General features: G+C 44.3%; 1 non-coding gene across 1 annotated transcript; it reads left to right on the top strand.

Moving 5' to 3' along the window:
- The first annotated feature begins 977 nt into the window (after positions 1-977).
- On the top strand, positions 978-1,084 carry LOC147936179 (small nucleolar RNA R71). Its single transcript, XR_015569730.1, has one exon. It is a non-coding gene; the product is annotated as a small nucleolar RNA R71 (small nucleolar RNA).
- Positions 1,085-7,427: the final 6,343 nt, after the last annotated feature.

Raw genomic sequence — 7,427 nt, 5'->3', positions numbered from 1 at the left:
CGACCACTCGAGCATGCACTCGGTCGAGTGGCTGTTCGAGTACTTGTTCGAGTGAAATAGCGGACTCCAGTTGCTTTGCACAAACGTCACTTGGGGCTTCAGTAACTAATGAATTCCCCCAAACTTGGACTTCACTGTCCTCAACGACTTCCTCATCAGAGATATGAATGGCTTTTGCAGTGAACTCCCTTGGATTTTGAACAGCTTTTCCAGGGAGTTGGTTGGGTTTAGGAGCTGAAGTAGAGGCAATGTTGCTCTCCATATACTTCACTCTGGAGTTGTGACCTTCAAACTTCATGTTCAGATCATTGTACTGTGATGTGAGCATTTGATTCAACTCATCAAACTGTTTGGCTTCCTTAATCGTGCCTTGTGTTTGCCCAATCAACAACTGTTGCATCATTATTCTTAAGTCTTGTTCCTGGCCTTGGTTAGTCTGAAACCCTGGTGGGGGACACAATTGGGGCTGGAACACTTGGTGTTGTTGCTTGGGGATGTAATTTTGTTGCTGTTGAGGTTGTTGAGGTGGATAGACTTGGTCTTGAGGGTTGGCCACATTGGTGCTCCTATAAGAGAGATTGTTGTTTTTGAAACCTCCTTGGTTGTAGCCTTTGAATCCTCCCTGGTTTTGCATGTAGCACAACTCAGCAAATTCAGGCTCCCCCTCTTGAACTGGAGCTTCCTCTTCACCAATGAAGTGAATGGACTTGGACTGGCTTAGGAGTATCTTGTAAAGCTTCTCATTGACCATCTTCAAATCCTTCTTATACTTGTCCTCTTGATCAGTTGAGGAGCCCCTTATGGTCCTATCATAGTCCTCATTATAATTGCCATCAGATTGAGCAAGATTCTCAACTAATTCCCATCCTTCTTCCACATTCTTGTTAAGGAAGTTTCCATTAGAGGCTGTATCAAGAAGCATTCTTATCTTGGGAAGCACTCCTCTATACAAGGTGCTTAGAAGTGACTCATTGCTGAAGCCATGGTGAGGACACTGAGTCTGGAATCCTTTAAACCTCTCCCAAGCTTCACAAAAGCTCTCATTATTCCTTTGAGCAAACCCAGAAATTTCATTCCTCAACCTAGCAGTCCTTGCATTGGAGAAGAACTTGGCCAGAAAAGCTTTCTTGCATGCATCCCATGTGGTGATAGCTCCAGTAGGAAGAGTCTTCTCCCAAAGGTGAGCTTTGTCTCCAAGAGAAAATGGGAAGAGCCTTAATTTGAATCCATCTTCACTCACTCCATTGATCTTTGTGAGTCCACATATTCTGTCAAACTCATCAAGGTGATCTAGTGGATCCTCCATTGGCAACCCATGAAATTTGTTGGCTTGTATCATTGAGATCAATCCACTCTTGATCTCAAAGTTATTTTTTGCTACTGAAGGTGGCACAATTCCAGCCCTTTGGTTGTGGGTATTGGGTGCATCTCCTGCACCAATGTGCCTTGGTCTCTGCTCATGGATAGCTGGTTGCTCCATGATGTCTTGACCTTGTTGTTGTTGAACTACTCTTCCTTGCTTATGTCTCAAACCCTTTTGTAGCCTGTGGATGTTGTCAATAGGCTGTTGAAGACTATCTTTGCTTTTTTACCTTGTGTGCATCAACAAACTCTACTACAGACTCGAACAGGTACACGGTCGAGCGAAGGCTCGAGTGGGTGGTCGAGTCGACTGGGAAGTAATGGCTAATTGGATCCGGCTTCTGGCTCGATCAAGTGCTCGATCACAGCTCGGTCGAGTGGTGGTCGAGTAGGTGGTCGAGTGGGTACCTGAAACACAAAACAGCCAAGCAAAGGAAGATTCGAGTTCAGTAACTTCACAAGTGTTTAAACGAACTTAATCTTAGACTAATATTGATCCTAAATGTCACAAAACAAACTCAAATGGGCAACGGCGTCAAATTGAAACTGACTTATTTTGTGGTGGTGAATGAATGATGTATGGAATGATGATGTATGGAATGAATAGAAGTCAGGGTGTTTCAATTCCCCTTATGCAATTGTAGTATAAGAGGTGTCAATCCAATCTGAGTGTTTGTAAACAATCAAGATGTGCATACGAGTCTAAGTCAAGCCAATTGTAAAGATTGTTTGTCACTAACAATCCTATAATGAGATATGAAATGCAGAAAGTAAAAACAACTAGAACAAGATACTAAATGCAAACAGAACAGACAAGTTAAAGCTATAATGAAACTAGAACAGAAGTAGACACTATGTTGATGAACTAATGCAAGACAAGTAATGAACAGAAAACTAAGTGAATGCAATGGAAATGAAACAGGAATGAAACAAGACAATCACAAATCATAAACACAAGTTCTGGGGATGAACTCGAGCAGCACTCGACCGAGTGTAGGTCGAGTACAGGGTCGAGCTAGACTAAACGTGAAAACAGAGCAACACAAGAAAAACAGAGCAATGCAAAAACGAATCAAACAACAAGCAAGCAATGATATTTAGACTAAGATATTAATAAACAAAGAAGGCCTTGAGGAGGGATTCATGGGCTGAACTAATCATTGTGGTTATCTAACTTGGTCAACAAATCTCAAGCAAACTTTGAGCTGATCTCTAGACATACTATTCTAAGACATGTTTAATCCACTCTCATGGCAAGAAACAATCAAACCTATGCATTTCTAGACTTGTTCTCACAAAGTAAAGAATCTACACAAGCAGGCATTAAGCAATACATCTCAAACCAATAAAGACTTCTAATCTCTTAACAAGCCTAATGGTAAGCTCTAGATCTAGCCTTATCTATGCTCCTTAAACATTGGTGTGATGCTAAGATGCTTGAAATCAAACCCTACCTTCACAGATATAGGATCAGCATTAAGAACATCTAGCCTAGAAGAGATCTACAACAATCAAGCTTGACCAAATCAAATAAACCACAAGATCAACCCAGCCTAACCCATCCTCAAGGTCCTAAGCAAACTACTCACAAGAACACATGGTGAAATATGTCCAAAACCCAGAAAATATTGAAACTTTCATCATTAGAAAGATGAAACAGAGATCTACAATATTGATGAAGAAATAAAACTCGAAATCATAGTATTTTGAAAGTTATGAAACAAACAAAATACAAGAATCTAGTCTTTCTTTCTTAAACAAGTACAAAATCTAAAATAAAAGAAAGTGCAAAAGGAATAAATCTAAAAAAGGTAAAAACTAGGTTTTAGACTCTCTAAAAAGCTAGACTCTTTGGTGGCTGCAGGTACAAGGGCCTTATATAGGAGGTGAGGTGGAAGCCCTAAAAATACAAAAAGTCAAAGCAGTCAACGGCTCGGTCAACTCGACCATTGCTCGGTCTAGTGGCTGGTCGAGCTGGCTTCTCTCGTGCATTCTCCACTCGGTCGAGTCCTTCTCAGCACACGGTCGAGTGGTGGTCTGAGTGTGCGGTCGAGTTGGACTCCGGACCTTGATTCTACAGCCTTAACTCTCTTGTTTTCTCCTCAGGATTGCTTCACTTCTCCTCAGCATTGCTTCCATGCTCCTTAAGCTCCAAAATCACCTGTTTATGCATGAAAAGATGCAAATGCAATGCAACTATACTCTAATGCATGATTAGTCCTAAAGCTACACAATAATGGCCTAAATGGATAGCAAAAGATGCAAAAGTTGTGAATAGACTAAGGGAAAACAAGGTAAAATATATGAACATCAAAAGCATATACTGTTTGACCAAATTTAATTTATTTAAAAATATATTAAATATATAATGCAAATTTGACAACTCGTCCCGCGGACCCCACTAGCCCCCCCCCCCTCCCGCTAGCTGCCCCAACGGACCGTCCGTAGACCCTGTTATTCATCCAAATCCACCAATAGGTTATTGGTGTGCTAGACGTTCCTCGAACCCTGGTCCCCACCCTATAACAACCTTCCCACAGGACAAGCTGCAACAATTGACCTGCATAACTAAAAAGACCTGACCCGTTTTTTATAATAAATTAATTAATAATAGATAATAATAATAATAACTACCACTAGTGGTCCCATACCCACTAGCCACCTAACCACTATCACAACCATCAGCGGAATAACCAACACCAATAACTAACCAATAATAAACCAATATTAAACATAACAATATCCAAACAACAAGAAACACCAAACCAGCAACCTATCAATGTTTCTAATGACCCAACTCTAGCAACCTAGAATTGCGAGACCACATCCAATCGAGTCAGTAGAACATCCTCCTCTTCATTGCCTTGATTCCACGATCACACTTTGCCATTACCTGCACAACAAACACAAATGCAATGCATGAATATTTTATAAACACTCAGTAAAGAACCATCATAAAACATTCAACAAACAAACCAGACTCTGCATCGACCGACATAAGGCTTGCATCGACCGACACCACCTGGGGACTACATCGACCGACGCATGATATGCATCGACCGATGCAAGGTTCACTTGCATCGACCGATACTCCCATTGCATCGACCGACGCATGCTCGACATCATGTGAAAACCCTAATTGCATCGACTGACGCCTCCACATGGCATCGACCGATACTCTTAGGTCAATCTGCGCCGTCCTAGCACCATCGACCGACGCACAAAGTGCATCGACCGATGCACATGCCGAGCATCATTTCCTCGAAGCTTCTCGCCGGATCTTCGTTACTGCAACCACAAGACTCGATCCCAAGCCACAAGAAAGCCTCACACGGACCTAAACAACGTTCTAACAAGCCAAACAACACATAAACAAACAGATTAGAGAATCTCCAGCTTAGATAAGCCATGGTCATGCACTTACCTTTGCGACAGACGAAATCTGACCCAAACACAGGAAGAAAACGCTCATAGGAAGCTCCTACAACGATCCCAGCGACAGATCTCTATAGAAACAGCTTTCAACTCCAATAAATCACCAAGAACACTCAAGAACACCAAGAACTCTTCTCTCTCTCTCTTTCGTTTCTCTCAAAAGCGGCTAAACACGCATAATGAGACAAAACTCGAGTTTAAGGGTTTCCCTAACCCAAAACGCAGCGTTTAACTTAAGTCGAAACGCAGAAACCTGAACCTGCATCGACCGATGCACCACCAGCATCGACCGATGCACCACCAGCATCGACCGATGCACATCCCAAACCGGGATTTTGGTTCGCGGATGTTACAATTATCCCCCACCAGTATAGATTCATCCTCGACTCTCGAACAACCATCAGCCAAGGACTCCCATGCAACCGTCTCCACGTCCCGCACTCCTCCGACCGATCTATGAAAGGTCACCTCTAGGCGATAGACTCACGCTCCAGGCATTATTTTCTCTTGACTTTTGGACTAGACTCACGCTCCAGGCATTATTTTCTCTTGACTTTCGGACTTTCCTTTTACTCACAGGACTAAACCTTAAGTTTTTTTATTGGCTCCTCATCAGACCGAAGCCTCCATGCCATAATATTGGCTCCTTATCGGGCCTAAGCCCGCATGCCATAATATATAAGAAAGTCCAATACCCCTCTCTCGGCTTGCCACCCTACAGCACGCCCCCGGATCGTCATCCGAAGTCGATATACGACCCATACTCCCCAAGAGTCGTAATCAAACAATTCTGAACACGTCTGAGTCCTATCCCTATCCAGGTTTCCTTTCCGTGGCTCGCGTAAGACAACACGATGTCCTACCAACCACATATCCCCTCACTGGAATACCTCATGACCACACAAGGATAATCTCACTGCCCCACGGGCCGCCACAAGGCCTAACAAATGTCCTAAAGAGTACCGCCACCAAGGCCAAGCAAATGTCCTAAACAGGACCACCACAAAGGCTAGACAAATGTCCTAAACAGGACCGCCACAAAGGTCATCTGTCCCAAAGGACTGTCACAAAGACCATCTGTCCTGAAGGACCGTCACAAAGACCATCTGTTCCGAAGGACCGTCACATAGACCATCTGTCCCGAAGGACCATCACAAAGACCATCTGTCCCGAAGGACCGTCACAAAGACCATCTGTCCTGAAGGACCGTCACGAAGACCATCTGTCCCAAAGGACCGTCACAAAGACCATCTGTCCCAAAAGACCGTCACCAAGACCATCTGACCCGACGGACCGCCTAAACAGGCACTCTGGCTAAACAACCCGCCACAAAGGCCACACAATTGGCTAAAGAGCCCGCCACAAAGGCCACACAATGGCTAAACAGCCCGCCCAAAGGCCACACAATGTCTCAAAAGACCGCCACACTCGGCTCAATGACTCAACCACACAAGCCCCTCTGAGGCTCTCCGACACTAAAAATTGACAAATTCTAACTAACATAAAACTTTCCATTTTTAGCACTTTCCACTTTTAGAAACTTCTAACTTAGTAAACATTCCCTCAAACCACCGCCTCACGGAAATTTCGTACACCGAACACCACCTCATCTTGTTACTTAGTCGCACAACCAACCACCCCAAGCGACCAAGTAAACAAGAGAGATGGGCTGGAATACTCCATTCCCGCTCCAGCCACGGATTACAGATGGGACTAGGCTAGGCAAGCTCAAGTCGCGGCTTGCTTCTCATACCACTCCTTGACCCTTGCCTTCATCCTCGCCTCTGGCTCCCAAGTCTCCTCCTCAACACCATCACAGTCCTAAAGGACTCTCATCAAAGGAATCTTCTTCTTCCGAAGTTCCTTGATCCTCCTCCCGAGCACCCTCACTGGTCTCGCCGCCAAAGTCATGTTGGGCTGAGGATCCTCAGGAATCTTAGCCAACAACTGGTCATCCTCACGGAGACACTTCCGCAACATAGACACATGGAAAACCTTATGGAATACTCGCATAACCTCCAGTCTATATGCCACTGGTCCAACTCGCTCAATCACTCTGAACGGACCCATATACCTCAGACTCAACTTAGTCTCAGTCAATGACCTGTTCGGACCCCACAACATGGCCATCTTGAGGTACACTCTATCTCCAATCTTAAATTCAAGATCTCTCCTCCTCCTATCGGCATAACTCATCTACCGATCCTGAGCTTCTTTCATGTTCACTTTGATAACCCGAAAATTCTATGAGGTCTCATGAACAAAATCTGCCCCGTACATAATCCTATCTCTCACCTGAGTCCAGTATAACGGTGTACGACACGGCCTCCCATACAAAGCCTCATAAGGAGCCATGCCAATACTCGCCTGGTAACTGTTGTTATAAGAAAACTATACCAAGCTCAGGTGATCTGACCAATGGCCACCCCAATCGAGCACACACATCCTCAGCAAATCCTCCAACGTCTAGATCGTCCTCTCTGACTATCCATCTGTCTGGGGATGATAAGCTGTACTCATATGCACCTTAGTGTTATCTCTGCCTGAAATGCCCTCTAGAACACTGAAGTGAACTTAGAATCCCTTTCAGACACACTGTTCGCTGGCACCCCATGCAACCTGACTATCTC

The sequence above is a fragment of the Camelina sativa genome, chromosome 10, assembly GCF_030686135.1.
Source record: "Camelina sativa cultivar CO46 ecotype springtype chromosome 10, ASM3068613v1".
NCBI classification, from domain to species: Eukaryota; Viridiplantae; Streptophyta; class Magnoliopsida; order Brassicales; family Brassicaceae; genus Camelina; species Camelina sativa.
The sequence above is the reverse complement of the archived record's forward strand: the minus strand, read 5'-3'. Positions and strand labels throughout refer to the sequence as shown.